General features: G+C 43.0%; 1 protein-coding gene across 4 annotated transcripts in view; it reads left to right on the top strand.

Annotated features, from left to right (window-relative positions):
- RCAN2 (regulator of calcineurin 2) overlaps positions 1 to 24,208 on the top strand; it is a 272,608-nt gene that overhangs the window by 71,512 nt on the left and 176,888 nt on the right. The gene's annotated exons all lie outside the window — the stretch shown is intronic.

Below are 24,208 nucleotides of genomic sequence, written 5' to 3'. Positions count from 1 at the left end.
AGAAATGTTTCACAGCCGGCTCTTTGAAAAAAAGGCTCTTGATTTGTAGCAGCTGCTAATATCCCACCGTGGCTGATTTCATGGCACCAACGTGGAGTCAAGAAGAGCCGCCCCGGTCGCTCGCCCGCATATAGCGACGGCCACCATGCACCTAGCGCTAGCTGCAAATAACCACAGGGGCGTAGCGAATAGTAAAACGTAGTTGTTTTATTAGGAAGCACTGAATTTTGAATGTTTATTGTTTCCATTCTAAACATAGTTTATTTACTTGAAAGCTTATGGAATTTGATGTGTAACAGTGGTTGTGTTTAACGATCAGCTTGCTGAATTCCTGGAAATTTAACTGTCTGGTCTCCAGCGCGGGTGGGAGCCGGCCCCGGCACACAACTGACTCTACATCTGGGGTACATTTCGTGGGTCTGGGGTGGGGTCCGAGAATTTGCATCTGTAACATTCCCAGATGATGCCCACACAGCTATTCCGTGGCCCATACTCAGCACTGTGTTAGAAGAGAACACTAGAAAGTGACTGGGTGTTCATTTCAGTTTGGATGGGTGAGGGATGTTCTGTGAGAGGGGAGCATTTGAACTGAGCCCTGAAACACCAGAAAACTCCAGCCTTGGAAAAGCTGGGCTCAACAGCACCACGTAGGACTCACCTTGGATTAGAGCAGGGTTAGCTCAGCCGGTGCGATGGCTAGGAAGCCGCGGTGGGATGCCGATATGGGCATTTATTATGGGGGCGTGAAGTGAGCCCCTCCCTGCGTGATCACTGCTGTCTTCCCCATGTGGAAGAGGGCAGAGTCCTCAGCCTGAGTTGGGGAAGGGCTTTGTGCATTTGAGATGCAAAATAGTCTTTTGGAGTGGGAGAAAAATAAAAATTCTAAGGCAGTCCATTTAGAGCTGGGCAATGTTAAGTGGCCATTTGAGATTTTGGGTTATGAATGTAAAGTGAGATCAATTGGCAAGGTTTGTCATTTTCTCTAGTAACACTGAGTTGCCAGGGTGCTGGGGCAGAGGAGGGGGTGATGGAGGAGCCTAAGGTTGGTCAGAGGAGAATCATGGAGAGAGAGAGATCTATGCAGTAATTAAGGGTGCTGGCAAGGCATCCGAGGTATGCGAGGAATCGAGGACACGGGGTGACCTCGATTCTGGATGGTGGGAAAGTGGGAGCCTCACTGTTTGGAGCGCTGAGTGAAGTGCAAGAATCATTGGAAAGATCAGAGAGAGCGGTGTTTGAAGCGTTTTCTTTAAAAACTCAAGTTGTTTTTCTCTGATCTCGTCATAATAATAAACTTTAGCCCACTACAGTATTCAAGATGTTTTGTTGAGATACGGTGGAATTGCTATATTATAATACTTTGCTGTTCTTGAAGTTCAAATAAGGTTAATAAAGATAATGATACTAACTTGCCTCGCAGCTTATTAATGGCATAAAATGACATACAAAATAAGGGTGGGAATTGAGTGAGAGAGCACTGGTGCTCTGCTGCACCAGCAGCTGGACTGGAGTTTCACATCATTGAATGAATAGCTGTGTGGCTGAGGACACAGCAAAAAAAAAATCTCTCAGAGCCTCAGTTTTCTCATCAGAGAAATGGGCCTGATAGTTTCCCCTCTGAAGTGTTGTAAGAGTCAGTAGTACATGTACATCCGGCACAGTGCCTGTCTCTTGGGAAATGGCGGCTTTATTTCTGTTCCAGTATCATTAGACCTTTAGTACAAATACTTAGGAAAGAATTTTAGCCTGTTTCTTGGAAATACACCACCACAAGTGAAATGGACTATGGATCATGTCAATGAGATGTATATAAAGAATACGAAAAAATTGATGTATCAGTATTTTACCCCAGCTCCTGTGATTGTTTGGGGAAGAACAGGGAATTCAGAAAATGACCAGAAGGATTAATAACAACTGAACGGGAGACAGATTCTTTCCCTACGGTACTTGGTTATCATAAATGAAGAGCTAATTTCTCTCTGTCCAAATTGATATGTCCCTCTTTTGGCTTTATAGAACTAAATTTGAATCTGTGTTCATTTTCATAATCTTTCTTCATCAATTTGTGTTTCTCTGTTGCCTTTTTAATCAGGGAGCTTAGAAACAAATCACAGATCTTCAAGGAGAATCTTATTTGAGAGCTCTCTGAGCTAAGATATGTAAATTAAACCAACAGTGAGATATTGTTTTTATCTCTCAAATAGGCAAAGTGAGTGAAAAGAAAATGAAAATACTCAGTAGGGGAGTACGTGCAATGAATCCTTGCTTGAAGGATTGTAAATTGGTACCATCTTTCTGAAAATCCACTTGGTAACACAGCAAGAGTCATAAAAATGGCCATGTATTTTGACACGGCAATTCCCCATCTAAGTATATTTTCTAAGGAAACGGTATTGGATGAAGATTTAGGAATAAATATATTCGTTACAATGAAAATAGCAAAATAAATAAAGGGGAGATAAACCAGTCTAGCCATAGAAGAATGATTTCTTAAATGATGACAGATCCATACAATGGTAAATGCTGTAAGATTGAACGGTTTTGTTTTGTTTTCTTTTGTTTTTAAACTAGCCATAGGGGTGCCTGGGGGGCTCCGTCAGTTAAGCGACCAACTCTTGATGTAGTATCATGTCTTGATATCTCAGTTCATGAGTTCGAGTCCCACATCAGGCCCTGTGGTGACACTGCGGAGCCTGCTTGGGATTTTCTCTCCCTCTCTCTCAGTCTCCTCCAGCTTGTGTGTATGTGTGCGCGCTCTCTTTCAAAATAAAAAAAATTTAAAAACCCTAGAAGGTCGCCTGGGCTCCTCAGTCGATTAAGTGTCCAACTTCAGCTCAGGTCCTGATCTTGCAGTTAGTGGGTTCGAGCCCTGCATCGGGCTCTGTGCTCAGCTCCTGGAGGCTGCTTCGGATTCTGTGTCTCCCTCTTTCTGTGCCCCTCCCCTGCTTAACACTCTGTCTGTCTCTCTCTCTCAAAAAATAAAATAAACATTAAAAAAATTTTTAAAACCCTCTAGATATAAAACTGAAGTTTTCACATAATTTTAAGTCTTATAAATACTAAGTCCAGAAAAAAATTTATTGAAATAAATCCATCACATTAACCATTGTTATCTCAGTATGGTAGAAAATTGGATTTTTTTTTCATTTTGTCCTTTTTTAAAAAATTTTTTTTTCAATGTTTGTTTATTTTTGAGACAGAGAGAGACAGAGCATGAATGGGGGAGGGGCAGAGAGAGAGGGAGACACAGAAACGGAAGCAGGCTCCAGGCTCTGAGCCATCAGCCCAGAGCCTGACGCAGGGCTCGAACTCACGAACTGTGAGATCGTGACCTGAGCTGAAGTCGGACGCTCAACGGACTGAGCCACCCAGGCACCCCAAGTCCTGTTTTTTTTTAAAGCCCCTCCACATTTTCCAGTTACTTCACAGTAACAATGTATTGTTTTTATACTAAATATAAAGCAGGAAGGGGTGCCTGGGTGGCTCAGTGGGTCATGTGTCCAACTTTGGCTCAGGTCGTAATCTTGAGTTCTGCGAGTTCTAGCCCACACTGAGCTCTCTGTTGTGAGCGCTGAGCCCACTTCAGATTCTGTCTCCCGTGCTCTCTCTCTCTCTCTCTCAAAAATAAATAAGTGTTAAAAACACAGTAAGAGATATTGAACTTATTAGTTTAAAGGTAAAAGACTAGATCTTTCCACTTTTAAACCCCCATTTTGCGTCCAGTGGTTCAATTTCTGCCATTCCTTCTCTACTGGATTGCTCTTTTAGAGGTTATTCATATCGCCCACTGACGACTCCTCTGGCCTCATCTCAGCCCTCAGTCTACTTAATTTCTCTGTATCATCTCACACAATCAATTATCCCTTTAATCTTTTTTCATGCTAGCTTTGGATATAATTCGCATACAATAAAATGCACCCTTTTACCATGTACAATCACTCCTTTATTAAAATAATCATCTTTTAAAATCTCTATGTCAGGGCACTATCCCGGTTTATTATGTCTCTTTTTTTCTTTTGTTCTAGTCACTGGGTGTCACCCACGTGCCAGGCACCTGTTCTCCTAATTTTACCCTGCCTTTCTTCTTCAGTCTTCTTTGCTAGATCCTTTTTCTCTACCCAGTCCTCCAATACCGGCGTCTGTGATATTTTTCTTTTCTCTCTCAGCATTGTCCCCAGTGTCTGGTCTACTAGATGCTCTCGGTGTTACCTCAGCCCAGTGTGTCAACTGAGTTCCTTCACCCACACGCACCGGTAATGCCTGAAACCTCGCGGGTCCACGGCTGAACTCGCCGGCCCTACAGTTTCATTCCTGGGCCTCTTCCTGTATTGGTGTCACCGTCCGGCAAGTCCATCACAATAGTTCTAGAGGCACTTTTGATTACGACCGTTCTCCTTACCATCGTATTTTAAGTATCGTGATTGTATATCTCTCAAGCCATTTCTGTAGCCAGTGCCCTGCTTTTGCCCTCATTAGCTTGGCCCCTCTCATGTGGAGAATGCAGGCATCTTTGGGGGAGCCTGTCTCTGTTTTCTGCACGGTTGCCAGCGCCATATTCCTAACCACAGTCCGGGCTATATTGCTCTTCTCCAAAACCATTCCACGGAATAAAGCTCAAGCTCCTTGGCTCAGGAGACAGAGGAGACCTGCATGACCGGGTCTCAGGCTACTTTTTGAGGCCTGTGTACCACTCTACAGCCCTGCAGCTCATCTACAGTCCAGCCCAATTTGGAATTCATCATCCCTGGACGCACAATCTTCGCTCACCCATCGCAGTGCACTTCTTTCCATTTCCATCATTCACTTTCTCCCTCCGTCTCTACTAATTAAAATATGGCCCCTTTTCCAAGACCAGTTCAGATGAGCCACCTTCCAGGAAGTCCCTTGTCATCTATCTGTCTATCCATGAGTAGCCTTTCCCACCTTTCACTCCCACAGCTAGTGGTCTGGAAACTTCTAGCTCTCACCATACTCTACAAGACCTTTGCAGTTTTGTCGTTTGGGTTTATCTCCCATTTATACTATTGGAGCCTCTGTGCCTCGTTTATCTTTGTATAATTCACGATACCAGGGTGCTCTGCAAAATGAGCACTTAATACATTTAGCATCAAAAGGTAACTCAACCTACTGGCATGTTCATCTCTAATTTGGTTTCGAATGCACTGTGTTCTGGGTCCCCACCGATTGGCAGATTACCCCCAACTCCTTCCCACCTTGTAGTATCTCTGAATGTTTTTAAATAGAAACAGGCACTTCATGACTCCTTTTCAGGGCCAGATGGCCGGCCTCATGGTCTTGTCACCAGAACCAAAGTGATGGGGAAAAAACTCTGGTGGGACCGGTCACCAAGTTTGTCTGGGTCCCATCCCTCACTCCGGTCCACCAGTGATACCAGAGTGAGGAACGATACAGCGCTCCTGTATCATTCAAGGAAGCCGCACCTCCACTCTGCCAGGGGTGGATCCGGCCAGTTGGTAAGCAGTAGTTCGGAACTATGTGCTCTGCTCCGTAACCATGAGAGACGTCTTCTCCCAGAATCTTCGCATGTCAGCGTCCTCTGCAGGTGGCAGAGAGAAAAGACAGGGAAGGGGCATTTGGTGCTCCCCACTGGAGTCAACTTTGATCTAAAACGTCAATCAACATATGCTCCTCAAGGGTTTTTTACAACCCTAAAGTTAAAACAAAAAAACCCAAACCCTTACATTTGTGAAATTGCACTCACACTGTAGTTCCATTGATACAACAAAGATTGATTGTTTCTCCAAGATTCAATGATGTCTTCCAGTTAAGCTAACCACAAGTTACAAGAGGACTTTTAAGTGCCCTACAGTACTGGAGGGAATTTTCCACTAAAAATCTAAGCAAGATATCTATCTGGATTTCCTAATCTGATGAACCTAATTAATGTATTTAAGTACTGACCAATTATTACTGTGTTTCCGAGATGTTATTTGTTCTTTAAAAGACACACACACTTCTGCTTATGTTTTATTTTCATTCAGTTTGTCTCTGAGAACCTTTTGATCCATTGTTGCCTCTTTCCTCCTAGGGGGAACTTTTTTGTTTTTTTAATTTTTTTTTAACATTTATTTATTTTTGAGAGACAGAGAGAGGCAGAGCATGAGCAGGGGAGGGGGAGAGAGAGAGAGAGAGAGAGAGAGAGAGAGAGAGAGATGCAGAATCAGAAGCAGGCTCCAGGCCCTGATCTGTTAGCAAAGAGCCCGACACGGGGCTCGAACTCACGAACTGCAAGACCATGACCTGAGCTGAAGTCAGACGCTCAACCGACTGAGCCACGCAGGCACCCCCAATTTTTTTTTATAATAAAGTTTTGTTGCTTTTTTAAAAAAAATGTTTTAATGTTTATTTATTTTTGAGAGAGAGAAGGAGGGAGGGAGAGAACACTAGTGGGGGAGGGATAGAGAGAGCCAGAGACACAGAATCTGCAGCAGGCTCCAGGCTCTGAGCTGTCAACACAGAGCCCCATGTGGGGCTTGAACTCACTAGTCATGAGATCATGACCTGAGATGAAGTTGGATGCTTACCCAGCTGAGCCACCCAGGTGCCCCACTCTCTCTCTCTCTCTCTCTCTCTCTCTCTCTCTCTCTCTTTTTTTACTTATATATTCTGCCAGCATCAGTGAAAGTGCTTTTCGTTAGTAGAAGTTAAATCTTTAATACTAACCAGCTTATTCGTTGCACCTTATTACAACAGCAGTTTTGGTTAAAGAGTTTTTAAATGTTAAGAAAAGGAATTAAGTGTAAGAACACAAAATTAAGGGATTTCTTTATAAGTGGTTCTTGGTTCATTTGGCTTTAAGTTATTTAGACATTTGGAAATAAATTGCAAATTTACATGGAATGGATAACTTTATTAATTCCTCTTGATAACTGTGTAGGCTAAATTTAAATCCAGAGAATGAATTGTGGCATCAGCTACAGATGGGGAAGGTCATTAATGGTCTAGACAAAGCCTTTTTTTCCCCATTCTATGAACTCTTAAGTTACCGTTAATGATGTAAGTATAACCAGGGGAACACCCAATAGGGAGCCTAAATGAGAAGCATTATTGGCCCACAGAGTCACAGAACACTGGACTCCCATCTCATTTATTTCCGCATTACAGTGTTCTTTATTGGTTTGTTTGTTTTAATATTGATGAAATCAAATATACTCAACAATGTATGGGTACTTCCTTTTTTTTTTTTTTGCGACATACCTGTATGAGATACTCCTTCATTCAGATGGCAGAATAGTGAAAAAAACCAACAACAACAGTAACTCTTACCGAGGCCAAAACTCAAGTATCTGGCACAACACAGGAGGGCCTGAAGCCATTAAAATAGAATTCTGAATAGGGAAAGAAGCATCACAAAAGAAGCATCAGTGGGAAATGCTTGACTCCCTGATGGGTCTCATCTCCTGCAGCAGGCATTTATAGGGGCTCAGAAGCTGGTTTCCACTCCTGATAGCCACAGGAGTGATAGTTACCAGTCTGCCAAGAGAAGATTTTTTAAAAAGGCTGCAAAAATCAGGAACCTGAGTTACAAGAGAAGAGCAATCTATTCACATATTATTATATATACATTATATTACACACAATGTAAGGACAGCCACATTCTGTGTGTTATAATGAAAATCATTATAAATAGCAGCCAAGATTGAACACCCGCCATGTAGTAATAGCTTTACATATGTTATCTGTAACCTTCTAAGTAATAGGAAAGGACGATTATCTCTATTTTATAGATAGGAGCTCAGAGATATTACATAGCTTGCCCAAGGGCATACAGAAAGTACGCAGAGTAGCCAAGTTCAGTCGCCTAGGGTTTAGAACTAGGGCTGCACTAAGAAGAGGTGATGAAGCAAATCGTTCCTTGTTTGTTTGTTTGTTTGTTTGTTTTTAACTCCAAGCATCCCACTTCTTATCCTTTATGTACTCACACATTTTTTATGTTTATTTATTTATTTTCAGAGAGGGGGAGGGAGAGGGGCAGAGAGAGAGGGAGAGAAGAATCCCAAGCAAGCTCTGCACTGTCAGCACAGAACCCGAGGCGAGGCGGGGCTCAATCTGGGCTCAATCTTGTGAGTTCATGACCTGAGACGAAATTAAGAGTTGGATGCTTAACTGCCTCAGCCACCCAGGCGCCCTGACACGTTTCTACTCTAGCAATTCTTGAGTGCCTCAAGTCTTTTAGGACAGATGTCCAATCTATCCTTTTTCATGACCTTACTACCTCCTCACCAGCCTAAAGGTCATGACCTATTACTATAATGGCTTCCTTCAGAATGCCCTCAGTGCGTTTGCTGTCTTATGCTTTCTTGGAAAAGCCTTCCCTAGCTTGCCCCATTTCAGGAGTCTGCGCATGAACAGCTGCTAGAGAAAAACACACAACTGGCTGACTGATCCTAGTTTATATTCATTATTAGACCCCACAATTGGACATTTAGTACTACTGGTGTTTCTGCCGTAGATGTTCACTTTTTCACTCTCTAAAACGGTTGCTTCACACTTTCATCTTTCCTCCAAACCCGGTCTCAGATAATGATGTTGCATCATGCTTCCCCGAGAAACGAGCAGAAACTCTCCACCCTTACCTTCACACCTCCAAGTATACCAACCTGGTTTTATGTTAACTCACGCTCTCTGCCTTGTCTCCTTCTGTAGAGGTGGAGATATCTCTGCTCCCAGCAAGGGCCCAACCTTTTCACTGTGCTCAGAGTCCCAACCCATCTTGCCTCCCAAACTTTTTGTATCTGAAGTGAGCCTTCACCCCTACATGATGAATTGCTTTCTTTCTACTAGGTTATTCCTATCAGCATATAGAGATATCTCCTGTCCTTGAAACAAAACAGTCTCATCTCTGCCTTATGTCTTTTTTCAACTATTTCTTTTGTCCGCTTTGCAGAAAATCTTCTTGAAAGAGTTTTCTATAATCGCTGTCTCCCTACCTCATGTGGATTCCTCAGCCTGCTACCAACCAGACATTTCTCCCTGTTACTCCAGTAAGAAGCTCTCATCAAAGTGATAATGACCTTCATGTTGCCAAACTCAATAGTTATCTTTATCCATATAATTCTTTTTTTAAAGTTTTTTTTAACATTTATTCATTTTTTGATAGAGACAGAGCATGAGTGGGGGAGGGGCAGAGAGAGAGGGAGACACAGAATCTGAAGCAGGCTCCAGGCTCTGAGCTGTCAGCATAGGGCCTGACGCGGGACTCGAAATCATGGACCGTGAGATCATGACCTGAGCTGAAGTCAGACACTTAACTGACCGAGCCACCCAGGCACCCCTATCCATATCATTCTTGACCTCTCAAAAACATTTGACAAAGTTGACTATTACTTCCTCCTCAAAATTCTTTTGTCTTTCATCACACTGTAATCTCCATTTCTCTTTCCTCACCAACTACTTCTTCTCAGTGCTCTATTTTCTTCCTTTCTCTAAGCTGAACTTGAGGTGCCCCATAGGCAAGTTATCAACCACCTCCCATTATTTATTTGTATATTCTCCATAAGTGATCTCACTCAGCCATGTCATGGCCAGTGACCCCATCACTGTCTACCTCTAGCCTTGACTATGCCCCAGAAACTCCAGACTCAAAGATTTAATTATCCACTGGACACTTCCATGTGAGTTGAAACTTCTTCTCAAACTTAATGTGGGCAAAGCAGACCTTCTGGTAACCTCTCAGGAAGCTTGTGTGTCCCACTATGTCTCCATAAACACCATTACCACTTACTGGGTTATTCAGATAAAAAATATTTCTTCCTTTTCCTCTCCTTAACATATAATCTGTATACAAATCTTAAAAAATCCTAGATCAGACTTCTTCATTCTGTTTCTACCACTATCATTTTAGATTAAGACACCATTGTCTCTTGCCTTCAGTAGTCTTCTGGCTGGTACTCCTGATTCTGCTGTTGGGTTGTCTACAAGCCATGCTCCTGGCAGCCAAAGAGACCTCTGCAAATTCCAAGTATGATGATTACGTCAGTTCTTTATTTAAAGCTCTCCAATCACTTCCCATCATACTTAGAATAAAGTTCAAAACTCTTTACTCTGATTATGCCCTGCCAACCTTTCAAATATTATCTCATACTGTTCTCCTCCTTGCCCATTCTGTTTCAACCACATAGTCCCTCTCTCTCCTTCCCTCTCTCTCTCCTTCCTTCTCTCTCTCCTTCTCTCTCTGTCTTCCTGAAACCAGCTCTTCTTTCTTCTGCAGAGTCTCTTCTTGATCGTTATAGGATTGGGTGCTTCTTTTCATTCGTATCTCAACTTTAATGTCTCATCCTTAGAGGTCAGATTTACTCTCATATCCCTTTTTCATTCTCTACTTGAAAATGATCTGATAAAAAAATGGCTTAAAAATGGCTTCTCTCTCCATGAGAGAAGGACCTTGTCTGAACTGCCTTCTGCTCTATTCTCTGTGTCTGTATCCATTTTGTTGATGAATGAGTAAATGGACCAGTATGCCAAAATGAAAATGTATTCACAAGTCTTATTTCAGAGATACCAATGGACAGCAAAAAGTCTGGTTTGGTACAAGAAGCAGTTAAACTATGCCACTCTTATATGTTAGTTTGAGGAACTTGAAATGCACGAAATAACAACAATAATAACAACAATAAGCCATTCAGAATTATTGAGTAAGGGTGGGGAAAGGTTGGTATGCTGAAAACCTCCTTGAAATAGCTGCTATGTTCTGGCTTTCTAGATATAATTTAGTTTTGTTTCCCTGTCATGGTGGAAGGACCAAAGAACAATGAAATGACGTAAGCAGGGGGAAGAAAAAAGCAACATTAACTCAAGTAATCCACAAATGAAATTACCAGCACTTAAATCATTGAGAATTTACTACATTTTCTAACAACTTTGCCTATAACTTTGCTATCTTTTGCAACCTGAGGATCAGCTGAATAGGTCAGGCAGGTGTGAGTACCTGAGTAGTGCTTCTTCTGGAAACAGTGCCTCTCCAAGGGTGTCCCGGGGGGTGCCCCTGTCTTACGGGAGGAATGAGGTCCCCTGTGACGGTCTGTTGCTTCCTGTGCCCTTATTGTCTTTCTAAGGGCAGACCTGCTATTGTGCCCTGGTTCATCAGTTCATTTACATATTTACCAAACACTTGCATGCACCAGGCACTGTGCTAGGCTTCAGGGCTACTGTTGCTGCCTTCCCTTCCCGCCAGACCGCCTCATCTCCTTCAGGTCCGTCACATATGGCCACTGCTCACACCGCTTTGTCCCTGAGGGGGCAAGGGCATTAGTAGGGAATATTTTTCTAACATAAAAATATTCCCAAGGTAGAGACTGATGACTTTTTTCATTCACTGGAGGTGACTGGAGCCACTGGAGGTGGCTGCCCATGATCTGTATTGATCAGTATTTTCTGGCAACACTCTTTTAATTTAGTTGTGTGGAGTCCATTGATTCATGGATTGATTCCAACATCTCCTTAATTTCAGGCACTGAACCAGAAGCGCAGATGCAAAGAGCAAAAGGACTCTGTCTTTGCTCTCTGAAATTAAATCTGGTGAGGAAAACCATGTTTCCACTCGGCTTCTTTTTTTTTTTTTAATTTTTTTAACATTTATTCATTTTTGAGAGACAGAGAGAGACAGAATGTGAGCAGGGGAGGGGCAGAGAGAGGGAGAGACACAGAACCTGAAGCAGGCTCCAGGCTCCGAGCTGTCAGCACAGAGCCCGACGCGGGGCTCAGACCCACAGATCGCGAGATCATGACCTGAGCTGAAGTCAGACGCTCAACTGACTGAGCCACCCAGGCGCCCCAATATATATTTTTGAAAATACTAAAGAATGAGCTAACTCCACACTAAAAACCTAAGGTAGATCCAGTAGATAATTGCACAGGCTTTGGAGACAGACAGACTGGGCTGAAAACCTAGTTCTGCCACTTAGTAACTGTGGCCTTGCAGAAGTTCCTTAATATCTCTGACCCTTGGTCCTTCGTATGTCAAATGTCAGGAGAGTTAGAATGTAGGAAAACACAGAATAAGTGTTCATAAATAGTAGCTGCAATTACAATCAATAATTTTTATTTGACACTCTGATTTAAAGTTTAAAAAGGTCACTAAGAGTTCTTGAAACAGACAACCTGATTCACGGATGAAGAAAATTGTAACAGACCCTTCTTAATATTTTTGTCAAGTTGTTTTTTAGGGGGCAACAATTCTGTCTCTAATTCAGGCCTTCTGAGGTGTTTGCTTATTCTGTCTAGAACCTCAGAACCCTATAGTGAAATGTTTGAGCGTCTTCACGTGAGTAAGGGACTTCACGGAATACCCCATCCAACGCCTATTGATGCTTTGCTGGAGATGGGTTTTGGCTCCCTTCAGTAAATGCTGCACTTACACTCTCCCCACTTCCCTCCGCTCTGTTGTGCACTGCCTGCCAGGCCTTCCGTCACCACCTTTTGCGAGGGCGACACAGATTTAGGACTTTCCTGACATACCAAGCAGGATACCCAAAATCTACTCAGGGACCTGGTCTCTTGATGAAACCTATCTGGTTTATTAGTGTGGATGATTTAAAATATTTTGGTCATAATTCTATGACTAAATGACAATTCTGGACTCAGTTTTATAGCCTAAGCCACCTCCTAGACTCAGCCAGTGACACCGCCTTTGAAAACGCGAGGTTATACGTGGCAGAGGGAGGCACCAGCCGCTATGTAATGGAGTGATGTCAGCCATGTTTCCTTATGGGTCAGAGCACAAGGAGGGTGCTGGATATGATTTATTACACTAAAAATCTATCTCACCTAAAGTAAGACAAGCAATGGAAGCCACATTCTGTTCAAATTTACCAGAAAGTTTAAAACTTGTCTTTAGTGGATTTGACCCCTGTGTTTTTAGATAGCATATCCCACATCAGGGTGCAAGGCCGTTGGACTGTTTCTAAACATTAAAAACTCCTATGGACATACATACCTCGGTTAGTCTGGTGGAAGGGTCTGGTAACTTACTTTCCCACAGAGGAGAGACCTAGGCCCATCATTGAACGCCCTAGCCTTCATATCATTGTTAAATGATCCATGGCAGTGATACAGCCAAGTAGGGGAGCTGTTACAGCTTCTAGGCGCTTCTGTTCCCCATGGACTAGGTATCTCTCTAATGTTTTGTATGTGCTGAATAGATACAACGTAAAATTGGCCACTTTAACCATTAAGTGTGACTGTTAAGTACAGTCACACTGTTGTGCAGCCATCACGAACCAGCCGTCTCTCAGAATGTATTCGCCTTGTAAAACTGAAACTCTATACCATTAAACTGATTCCCCATTCCTTCCTCCCCCCCAGCCCCTGCTAACCTTGATTCTACTTTCTGTCTCTATGACTTTGGTTACTCTCGGTTCTCCAGCTAACTGCAATCATGCCGTATCTGTCCTTTTGTGTCTGGCTTATTTCATTTAGCATCATGTCCTCAAGATGCATTAATGTGGCATGTGCCGGGATTTCTTTCCTTTTTAAGACTGAACAATATTTCTAGTCCCCTCTTATCCGTGGGGCGCACGTTCTAAGACTCCCGGCGGATGCCCAAACCACGGATAGTGCTGACCCCTAGAGGTACAATATTTTTATCCTATACATACATGCCTATGGTAACATTTAATTTATAAGTTAGGCACAGTAGGAGATTAATAGTAACTGGTAATAAAACAGAATAATTGTACAATGTACGGTAATGAAAGTTTTGCAAATATGGTCTCTCTCTCTCTGTCTCTCTCAAAATATTTTGTGCCGCACTCAGCCCCCTTCTGGTGATGGTGTGGGATGAAAACGTGCCCACGTGATGAGATGGGGTGAGAGCAATGACATAGACCCTGTGATGTGGTGTGAGGCTGCTGTTGACCTCCTGACTATGTCAGAAGAAGGAGATCCGCTTCCAGGCCTCAGTTGACCATGGGTGACTGAAACCGTGGAAAGCAAAACCATGGGTAAAAGGAGGGACTACTGTACTTCATTTGGTGTATCTATTCATCTGTCATCGGGCATTCTCTGTACTTTTAAATAAGCTATATATTCTGTGTGATCTTCCCCGCCACCACAGGCTCTTCTCACTGTTTGATATTTGAAGTAAGTGTCTTCAGAAGTTTAAGGTATTTGTTTATGGTTACGTGGGAAAAAAATGGAGTTGCTGATAAGCAAACCTGTCCCTGTTGAACTATAAAACCCGTGAGTTCTCTCCCCAACTCTGTTTCTTACATGTGCCAGCCACCTTGCTTTTTTGAAAGAGAGAGTGTGAGCGGGGCAGAGGCAGAGAGCAGGAGGGACAGAGGCTCTGGAGCAGGCTCTGCACTGAGAGCAGTGAGCCACATGTGGGGCTAGAACTCACAAATCTGAGCCGAAGTCTGATGCTGAACTGACTGAGCCACGCCGGCACCCCCCCAGCCACCTTTCCATGGTAATGATGACCAACGTCATGGATATGAAAGGACTTTGAAAACCACAGATTGACAAATAGCTCAACATCATATTATCCTTGTTAACATTTGAGTATTTTCCAAACAACATTGTTAAGCTATGTGCGCTTGGATTGTTCAAAGATTTGCTCGTATATAAGGTAGGGTTTTTCACAAAATAAGAAAATCATGTTTCCTACCAGCTATTCTTATGAGTCTGCTTCTTATCTGGAACCACACCCAGACAAGGCTTTCAGAAAATATTTGAACGCTGTAGTAACAGCCAAGAGATTCCATTTGTAAAAGCTGGTCCGTTCCCAGGAACTGGTTAACTTTCAGGCATATGCCTTTCTGCCTTGTGGCCAGAAGGTGGAGACATACGATGTCAAATACCTGATGTGTTGTTTACTATCACGCTTTTTAGCAAATCCTAATCAACTTCAGAAAGAATGGGGTCTGTTATTGATATATCTCACATCACCTGCTATCTCAAAGCGTTGAGCAAAAGTATTTTTTGAACTTTTACATGGGGAAAAATGTGTAAAAGATGAAAGACAGTAAAACATTGGCATAGTTCCTGGTAGATGACAGGCTCTTTCTGCATAGGGAGGGACCGAGGGAGGGAGTGAGGGAGGAAGGAAGGAAAGAGGGAAGGAAGGTAGGGAGGGAGGGAGGGAGGGAGGGAAAGAGGGAAGGAAGGCTTTTGAGAGCCTGTTACAGAAGTGCTTTTGGAGAAAATGGTCTAGGACTTGCATGGATACAAACTGCAGTTCATCCCTTTTGGCCTCTCCTCTCTTGACATTGTGGAATGAAAGTATGGAGTCTAGTTGTAAATATCTATAGCATATGTTTTGGAAGTGCGTTGCCATACAGATCAGTTGAATATATGAATTGGACTGCAGCCTGAAGTGATTAAGTGGTATTTAAAGTCCATAAAGGAATTAAGAAACCTTCGAAAGGCAAATAATAATGTAAGAACAGACTCTGTAATAATATTTCTGGTCTTATTATATAACCTTTATGTATCTACTAAATGTAATTTTTAGTGATTGCATTCATATTTGCTCGTAGAGTTGTATACAAAAGCAAGTGAATCAGTAGGATTCTGGGACTGGATGAGAACATTGAAAAATCATCTTAGACTATTCCCTTCCTTTACACAGAATTCCTAATATTTCTAAATATTCCTGATGTTTCTAAAAACTCCAAGATAACTTTTGCATTCAAATAAATCAACATCTAAGGAATCTATTCTACTTGCATAATTTTTTTTTTATTTTTTATAAAGTTTTTTTAACGTTTTATTTATTTTTGAGACAGAGAGAGACAGAGCATGAACGGGGGAGGGGCAGAGAGAGAGGGAGACACAGAATCGGAAGCAGGCTTCAGGCTCTGAGCCATCAGCCCAGAGCCCCACGCAGGGCTCGAACTCACGGACCGCGAGATTGTGACCTGAGCTGAAGTCGGCGCTTAACCGACTGAGCCACCCAGGCGCCCTCTATTTGCATAATTTAAAAGACAGCCGAATGGCAAGTGATCTGGGTTTGGATTTTTGTGGTTTGACGTCACACTATGAAATTCATGGGCCCTGCAATGTCTCAGGTCCCAAGATCCTAGGTGAGGGTTGGCCCTTTCTTCGCTCCTCTTGATTTTCTGACTTGCAAAAGCAACGTGCAGGAGTAAACATGAGGCCAAGCATCCCTAGGAAGGTGGCATTTCTCTTGGTCAAACTACTTCCTGCTCGAAGAAGCAACAACAACAAACCATGCAGAAATGTCATTCCTTGCCAAGCCCCTAAACGATCTTTTTCGTATTCCTTTTTATCTGGTTATGCTCGGTCACATAGAGCATCAAATGGAGAGGCCAAGCAAGTGAGTCTCTTCTCTGTGTGGGCTGGCAGCTTTGCTCTCATTGGCTGGCGGGAATGGTACCCTAACCTTGGTCGCTGCACTAGGCATCCTAGTGGTAGCACTGAACTTCAATCTGTCACCATTCCCAGAAATAGGAGCAGTGCTGGAAATATTCAAAATTAGACACGCTTCCCTCCTAGTAGAATCTTCGGTACATGAAGGGCAGCACATCCGGTTCTGCTTTTCCAACAGAGGGAGGCCAGGGTGAGCTAATGAGTCACCATCTTCCATAGCAGGACAAAGAGAGCCCGTGTAGCGGGGTGAACAGCTCACCAGCTGGTCCCATCTGCAGCAGGCTGCCACGAAGAGCCTGCAGACATCACAGCTGTTTAGCCTCGTATCGGATGGCTCTAAACATGTAAACAGGTACCTGGGCAAAAGAATGTGCAACAGAGCAGCGGGAGCTACCCGTAGGGGAGTAATAGGAACATTGTCAACGAAAGCTATCTCTTCAAGGTATCGGACACAGGCTGCCTAGGAAACAAGATGTGCCTGATTCCAGAAGGACTCCGACCAGAAAATCCTCAGAAGTTGTTTTATAAACAGCTTCCCTCCTGAGAGAATGATCCCGGTTTTTGTAAATATCAATCTCGACATATTGACGACTTTGAAAAATCAAAGCTTCTTCTTCCAGATGAGCGGTTTCAGCGTCGGCTAGTACCATTGCATTTTAATCTCCAATTTCTTGTTTAATTATACTTCTTCGGGCCACACAAAGGTTTTATTTTTATATAGTCCCCCATCAGTATTATTCCTTTTCTTCTCTCTTCCTTTAGAGGCATGCTTCTAAAGATTGGCCCCTCTGTAAGATTATGTAATCTCACCTTTATTTTTTAAATTTTTTGTAGTTTACTTTAAACTACAGTCAATATTACCTTTTTATTTTATTTTATTTTATTTTATTTTATTTTTTCAGTATATGAAGTTTATTGTCAAATTGGTTTCCATACAACACCCAGTGCTCATCCCAACAGGTGCCCTCCTCCATACCCATCACCCACCCTCCCCGCCCTCCCACCCCCATCAACCCTCAGTTTGTTCTCAGTTTTTAAGAGTCTCTTATGCGTTGGCTCTCTCCCATTCTAACCTCTTTAATATTACCTTTTTAAAAAGAGAGAGAGAAAGAGCGTGTGCGCGTGCATGAGTCGGGGAGAGGCAGAGAGAGAGAGAAGGAGAGACTCCCAAGCAGTCTTCACGCTGTCAGCACGGAGCCCGATGCAGGGCTCAGTCCTACGAACCATGAGATCATGATGTGAGCCGAGATCAAGAGTCGAACGCTTAACCTGGGTCACCCTGGCGCCCCTCACCTTTGTTTTTATCTAGTAATGCTAAATTACCCATGCATCAGAAATTCTCAGGAATCTTCTGAAGAGGCACCTTGGGAACTTTGGCATCTCTGTAGGCCAGTGGGTCTAAACCTCACCTACATCCCATGTCCCTGGCTTCTAGTTAAAATCCGCAGGCCCCACCCTTAAGGATTCTGCTTCAATAGGTCCTCCGAGGGCCCTGAGCATTTGTCTGTCTAACAGGTTCCAAGGACATGCTAATTTTGAGGCTACGGGTCCAGGGACCACCCTTGGGAGAACCACAGCTGTAGGTCAAGGTATGGGTTTCCAAACTTGGTTGCACATGAAGTCGCCTAAATAACTTATGACAGATACAAACTTCCTGACCCTGTCACAAAGCTGGATATCAACAAATACAAAATTAAAATGATATAAAATTATCACTCCTGAAGTGGATTCCTTTCCCCCAAACTCCACCGCTATTTCAAAAAATCCTCATCCTTCAAGGTCTAGTGCCCTGTCCATGAAGCAGTTCCCGGCAACAAGAATGCTTTTGTTCTTCTGAACAATCGGCCTACTGTATTTGTCCTGTCCTTACTACTCTTTGAATGTGGACTTTTTAAAGATGGATGCTTTGCCTGAGTTTTCTTGAAATCCTCCTTGGAGACTTAGATAAAGCAGCTGTTTAAAACAGTCGAAATCATTACTTTGTTGTTTCTCATGAGAACTCCAAGTTTCATTTCTTACTGAGATCTTTTATTTGAGTGGTTGCTACCTGTTTGAGGAAAGATATATTTAAAAACTAGCAGCATAGGGGCGCCTGGGTGGCTCAGTCGGTTAAGCGTCCGACTTCGGCTCAGGTCACGATCTCGCGGTCCGTGAGTTCGAGCCCCGCGTCGGGCTCTGGGCTGATGGCTCAGAGCCTGGAGCCTGCTTCCGATTCTGTGTCTCCCTCTCTCTCTGCCCCTCCCCCGTTCGTGTTGTGTCTCTCTCTGTCTCAAAAATAAATAAATGTTAAAAAAAAATTAAAAAAAAAATAGCATATATTGCCATTGGCTCTTGGCTGCATTAGTTTTGATCCTGCTTTCATGTAAATCTGACTATGCTGAGGATGCTAAAAGGGACCTCTTACTGTGTTGTGTTTCTGCACCTTGGCCTTGACCTCCTTGGCTGCCTCCTCCCTGTTCCCCACCCCACTGGCAGTCTATGGCTGCTTGACCAAACAGTCCAGTGATAAGAGTTCATGAGGAAAAGAGCCATTGAATATTTTTCTGATACTGGGACACAATGCCATCTCACTCCCATGCTTCAGGAGCTCAGACTTTGGGGTTTAAATTTTTTTTAAGTTTACTTATTTATTTTGCAAGAGAGAGAGAGAGAGAGAGAGAGAGCAGGAGAGGGGCAGAGAGAGACAGAGAGAGAGGGAGGGAGAGAGAGAATCCCAAGCAGGCTCTGCACTGTCAGCACAAAGCTTGATGTGGGGCTTGAACTCACGAACCATGAGATCATGACCTGAGCTGAAACCAAGAATCAGATGCTTAACCTACTGAGCCACCCAGGCTCACCATGAGACTTTGGGGTTTTAGGGTCAACTTTAGAGGTCTCTGTCACCTTTAGTGGACAGTGAAGGTCGGAGGACTTAGTTTTTGGATATTTGTTCCTGAATCCCCCCATACCTAATTGTATACCTAGTCTCCAAATGAAATAGGGTGATTTTTATTTCAGAGAAACCATCAGCTACTTGTCTAGTTTTTTGAAACATGATGGGAATAAAGCATGAAGTAGAAGGGATTAAAATGCTGTTATTTACACTGAAAGTTCACTGATAATTTGTAGCCAAGTCATTCAAGGAGGTGGCCTCTAAAAGTGTGAAGTGTGTCTTTTAAAGTGTTCACAGACAACTTACGTTAAAGCAAAGGGTTTACTAAAAGCAGAGCACAAGACCTGTTTCTCTCTTGAGTCTTATATGAACATGAACAGAAAGAGTGGATGGAAACATTTGCTTCAAATTGCTATAAACCTCAAACAGCCGTCCCTGGTCTCCCATCAAAATCATTAATGCTGTGAAGGCTGAGATCAGTGAGGACTGGACCAAAGGTTTATGGCTTTGATAAGCGTATTTGAAGCCTAAGAAAGAAATGAAACAGACCAAGAAATATCTGCCAGAATTTAATGAGATTTGGAGCAATGACTTTATTTGAGAAAATTACATATCTATCTTTATTTTTTTTTTTACATTGAGTATGCATGGAGACTCTCATATCCAAATTTCCCAAGCCTGTTATAAGATGGTAGTATGAATCTTTGCAGATTAAATTTACTGATATGCCATCTTTTATTGCAAAATAGGTTGCATCCAGCTATTGTGTAATTTTTGCAATTAATTTTTTGTAATTAATTACACTCATGAGATCGTAACTGGTTTTCTTTAGAAGAAAGAACTGCTCAGAATTTGGGGAAGTGGGTGCTTTTACCGCTGGTATGTGGAAAAGGAAATAATATCTGTGGTACAGTCTTGTAGGGGGTTATTTTGTGTGTGTGTGTGTGTGTGTGTGTGTGTGTGTGTGTTTCTATAGATTTCCATGGGGAAGCTGATATAACAATGTGGGAAGCAGTGTGCCCAGTGTCATATATCTCAGATTTCCTAGACCCTGCCCTCCATTTTACTACCAGGTTAACCTTTTTTTCTGCCTTTGCAACATTTAACATCTGATAGTTTGTTTGTATTAGAAAGAAATTGACAGATTCAAAACCAATATATTCGATGTATATCAAAGAACTACATTTCTAAACTGTACTAAAAGTATACTTATTTCGTGGATTCTATTTAAATTTCTAGAGTAATTTCTATTCCAAGCCACATTTAAGAATTGAATATATAGCTAGTAAGGTACTCTAGACCAGGCCGGAGGGTCAGTGCGAACAAAAGCAGGGTTTCGAGAACAGCTTTCATGAGCAGATCCCAAATAACATAAGCAAAAGTGTAGTACTCACTTTATAGCAAATTACCTTTGTATAGCACCTTAGATATAAATACTTAGTGGTTATGAAGTTACAAAGATTAATATTTCAAGCAGCATGGTCTGTGATCAAAAGAGTAACAATATCCCCTTCCAGATCATCTCCTCTGAGATTATACCACTACCCCCATACCCTGCCCTAAAACACAAATACCAAGTAGCAAATCCTCCCCTCAGAGGCCCAGAACACTTGCTCGCTGTGCAGCAGGATACAATTATCTTGGGAGGTTTTTGTAAACTTTTTCTGTGCATGTAAAAGTTTTGCTACTGTTAATAATTCTCTCTGTGTGAAGATCTATTTTAAAGAGTGTGGGAGCAGGGAAGGGTACGTAGGAATGAAAAATACATTCTAGATACCACCCTTTAATGGTGCATCCCACTAACCTAAATCTAGCCAGCAGGCCTTTGAAAAGCTAAACATCCAAGGTCAAGAACTGCCCAGCAGTCGGAGCTTGCAGAATTATTTTTTATTGCAACACACACACACACACACACACACACACACACACACACACGGACATTTATCTAGACACACAACACACATGTAAAATATTTTTTTTAGCACATAATAAGTGCTGGGTAACTAAGTGCTGGTTGGTAGGCTGAATCCAGTTCTTTCAAGTTTTTGGGTTTTGTACTCAAACTTCTGCTACTTCAGCATTTCAGATGCATTCATTCCTAATATGTTAGTGGCAACATTACCAAGTTCCCCAAATCACAAGCACTGTTTTCCAGAGCTTTCTTATTTATTTATTTATTTATTTATTTATTTATTTATGCGTCTGTACACAAGCTTCCACCTCATTATAAGGGCGAAGTCTCAGGCATCCGACTTCTCTGGGCTCTGCTGGGAGTGGAAGAAAGACATCTGACTTGACGATGAGTATTTTCATTGTCCAGTGAATCAGTAGATGTATATTTACAATTAAAGCCGTTTGCCACATCCCTGAAGATGTGCTAATGATTGTGGAGGATTTGGAAATCTTCAGGGAGATGTTCAAGCAGAAATTAAAGTGACACCCACTACTTCCGCTTGCACAGTTCACAAGTTACTTTGAAACTGACCTGAGCATACTCAGACTGGGGGCCGCACGCACGGACCAGCCTCCTGCACTACACAAGTCAAAGTCGGGCAGGCACACCTCCTCCTGGGGATAGGTTTGGGGCATCTTGTGCAGCTCTTTTTTCCTCTCTGCACTTCTTCTTACCTTTGATAATTAGAGCTCGTGGGGAAAGGCACCCAAATCTCCACCCTCTTTCCAAAACTCAAAGGAGACTCTTGGGGGGCACTGGCAATGAATGGCCCAGTTGCAGGGATGGGCAACACCTTCCCCAAAACCAAAGCAGAAAGAGATAAGACTGTGGGCTGGTTCCTGCCTGAGTGCTAAGGACAGAGGAGGAAAGGTGATTCTGGAGCCAGGAGGTTCTGATCCAAAACTGTGGGCAGACTCGTGCTGCAGGAAGTGTTCTGTGTGGGAGCAGAAGTTGCCTGCTGATGCCGGGAAGCATGGCTGAGTTTTGTCCCTCTGATTATCCTGGGTGACGGTTCTTGGAATCTAGTTGTAAGAGGATCACTAGGAAACTTGCTGAAAAACTGAGTTCTCTGTCTTTTCACAGAGTTTCTGTTACAGTGGCCTAGAATTGGGCTCAGAAAGGTGCATTTTTAACAACCATCATGGGTGTTTCTCCTTCCGGTGGTCAGCGGAGGAGGTATTTTAAGAAGTGCCACCGGCCATAGAGAATAGGGTCCAAGGCAGAGAGAAGCCTTTCTTTTCTTACAAATATTGGTCATTTTTTTTTTCTTGAAAATGGCCAGTACCACCTTTTCGCCCCACTGCTATGGGATAGTGGCCACGGGAGCCCTGAGCCAGGTCTCCCCTACATGCAGTGGGGCATGGACAATGCCCTGGGATTTCTGGGACACAGGAATAGATGCCAATGTGAGGGCAGGGGCAAGAGAAAGAAAGAAGCAATGAAAAGCATCAACTGTCAGGAACTAATGGGAGAAACTGATTCCCAGGCAGGGCAGTGCTGCCTTCACCTCTGAGAGCAACCAGGCATGTCTCCCCGATGTTAGCATTCTGGTTCAAGATAAATGGTAGTTGAGGATGAGAGGGGTGGGCAATGAGCTTTCTTGGAAGTCTGGATTCAGTGGACTTGAGTAAGTACCCAGGAGAGTGGAAGACCATGCCAGGTAGAGAAACCAGTGAAAACCAGGCAGCCCTCCCAGTGGAGGTGGTTGCATGAACAGACAAGGTAGAGAAGAGATTCCAGTTTTTGGCAGAATACATAAAGATGGGAAACCAAAAATTAGAGGTGGAAACCAGAGGTGGAATCCAGAACCTGGAGGAAATTTCCAGACGCAGGACATTTGTTTTTGGTGGAAGATAGCGGGTGGGATATAGGATTGCTGAGTTGCCTCATGTATTCCAGGAACAGGAGTGTTCACTTTGGAGTTACCCTCGTGCAGTGGTTCAAATTGTGCCCCACCTCCAAAGGTAGGTCCATTCAGAACCTGTGAACGGGGCTTTATTTGATAAAAGTGTCATTGCAAATATAATTAAAGATCTCAAGATAAGATCCTCCTGGATGAGGGTGAGCCCCACATCCAATGACAAGTGTCCTGAGAAGAGGAAAGGAGAAGGGGAGAACGCAGAAGAGAAGGTGATAGGAATATGGTGGCAGGGATTGGAGTGATGTGTCTGCAGGTCAGGGCACATCCAGGACAGCCAGCAGCCACAGGAGCTAGGAGAGAGGCTTGGAAAGGGACTGTGCCCTGAAGCCTCCAGAAGGAACCAACCTTGCCAGCACCTTGATTTCAGACCTCTGGCTTCCAAAACTGTGAGAGAATGCACTTCTGTTGTTGGAAAGCACTGGGTTTGTGGTAATTTGCAACCCGAGGAAACAAACACATCTTTTCCGCTGTTCTTGATGTTATAGATTTGGGCAACCTGGTGTTCTGCTTTGAAAATGCAAGTATCTCAGGGAGTTAAGTGTTTATTATTCGTCATGCAGAAGAAGTTTTGTTAACTAAACATTTTACTCCTCCTAATGACCTAGGAAAGAGAAATAGTTGTGAGTTATTCCCAGGGGTTGGGGAAGAAAAATCGGAGAATTGGAATCAAACACTTCTACTTTAGGCATATTTTGTTACTAGCTGTTTGACCATGGGAAAGTCACTTAACCTCTCTGAAAATTAATTTCAATATCTATAAGATGAGAATTTTAATGCTTATGTATCAAGCTGCTGCAATATAAGGAATCAGTAAGACAGGCCCTGTCAAGCTGTTTGTAAAACCTTGGGCAATTATATGAACATATAATAGCATTTGTTTTGTGGCAGGGAACGCTTTTAGGAGGAAGAGCTGCTTAGATTTATAGAAAAGGTTGGCCTGGAATGAAGCGGAAGGCAAGGACAGGTAGCCCTAAACCTCTGCTATAAAATGTTTCCTGGTCTAATGAAAAAAGAAGGGATTTCAAATGTACCCCAGGACATATCGTTCTTCCTGGTCCAGGAACACTTTATATGAAAAGGGCTCTGGCCAACTGATCTGGAACCCTAACAT

The sequence above is a fragment of the Panthera tigris genome, chromosome B2 (assembly GCF_018350195.1).
Source record: "Panthera tigris isolate Pti1 chromosome B2, P.tigris_Pti1_mat1.1, whole genome shotgun sequence".
NCBI classification, from domain to species: Eukaryota; Metazoa; Chordata; class Mammalia; order Carnivora; family Felidae; genus Panthera; species Panthera tigris.
Note: the sequence above shows the minus strand (reverse complement) of the source record. Positions and strands in the feature narration are given on the sequence as shown.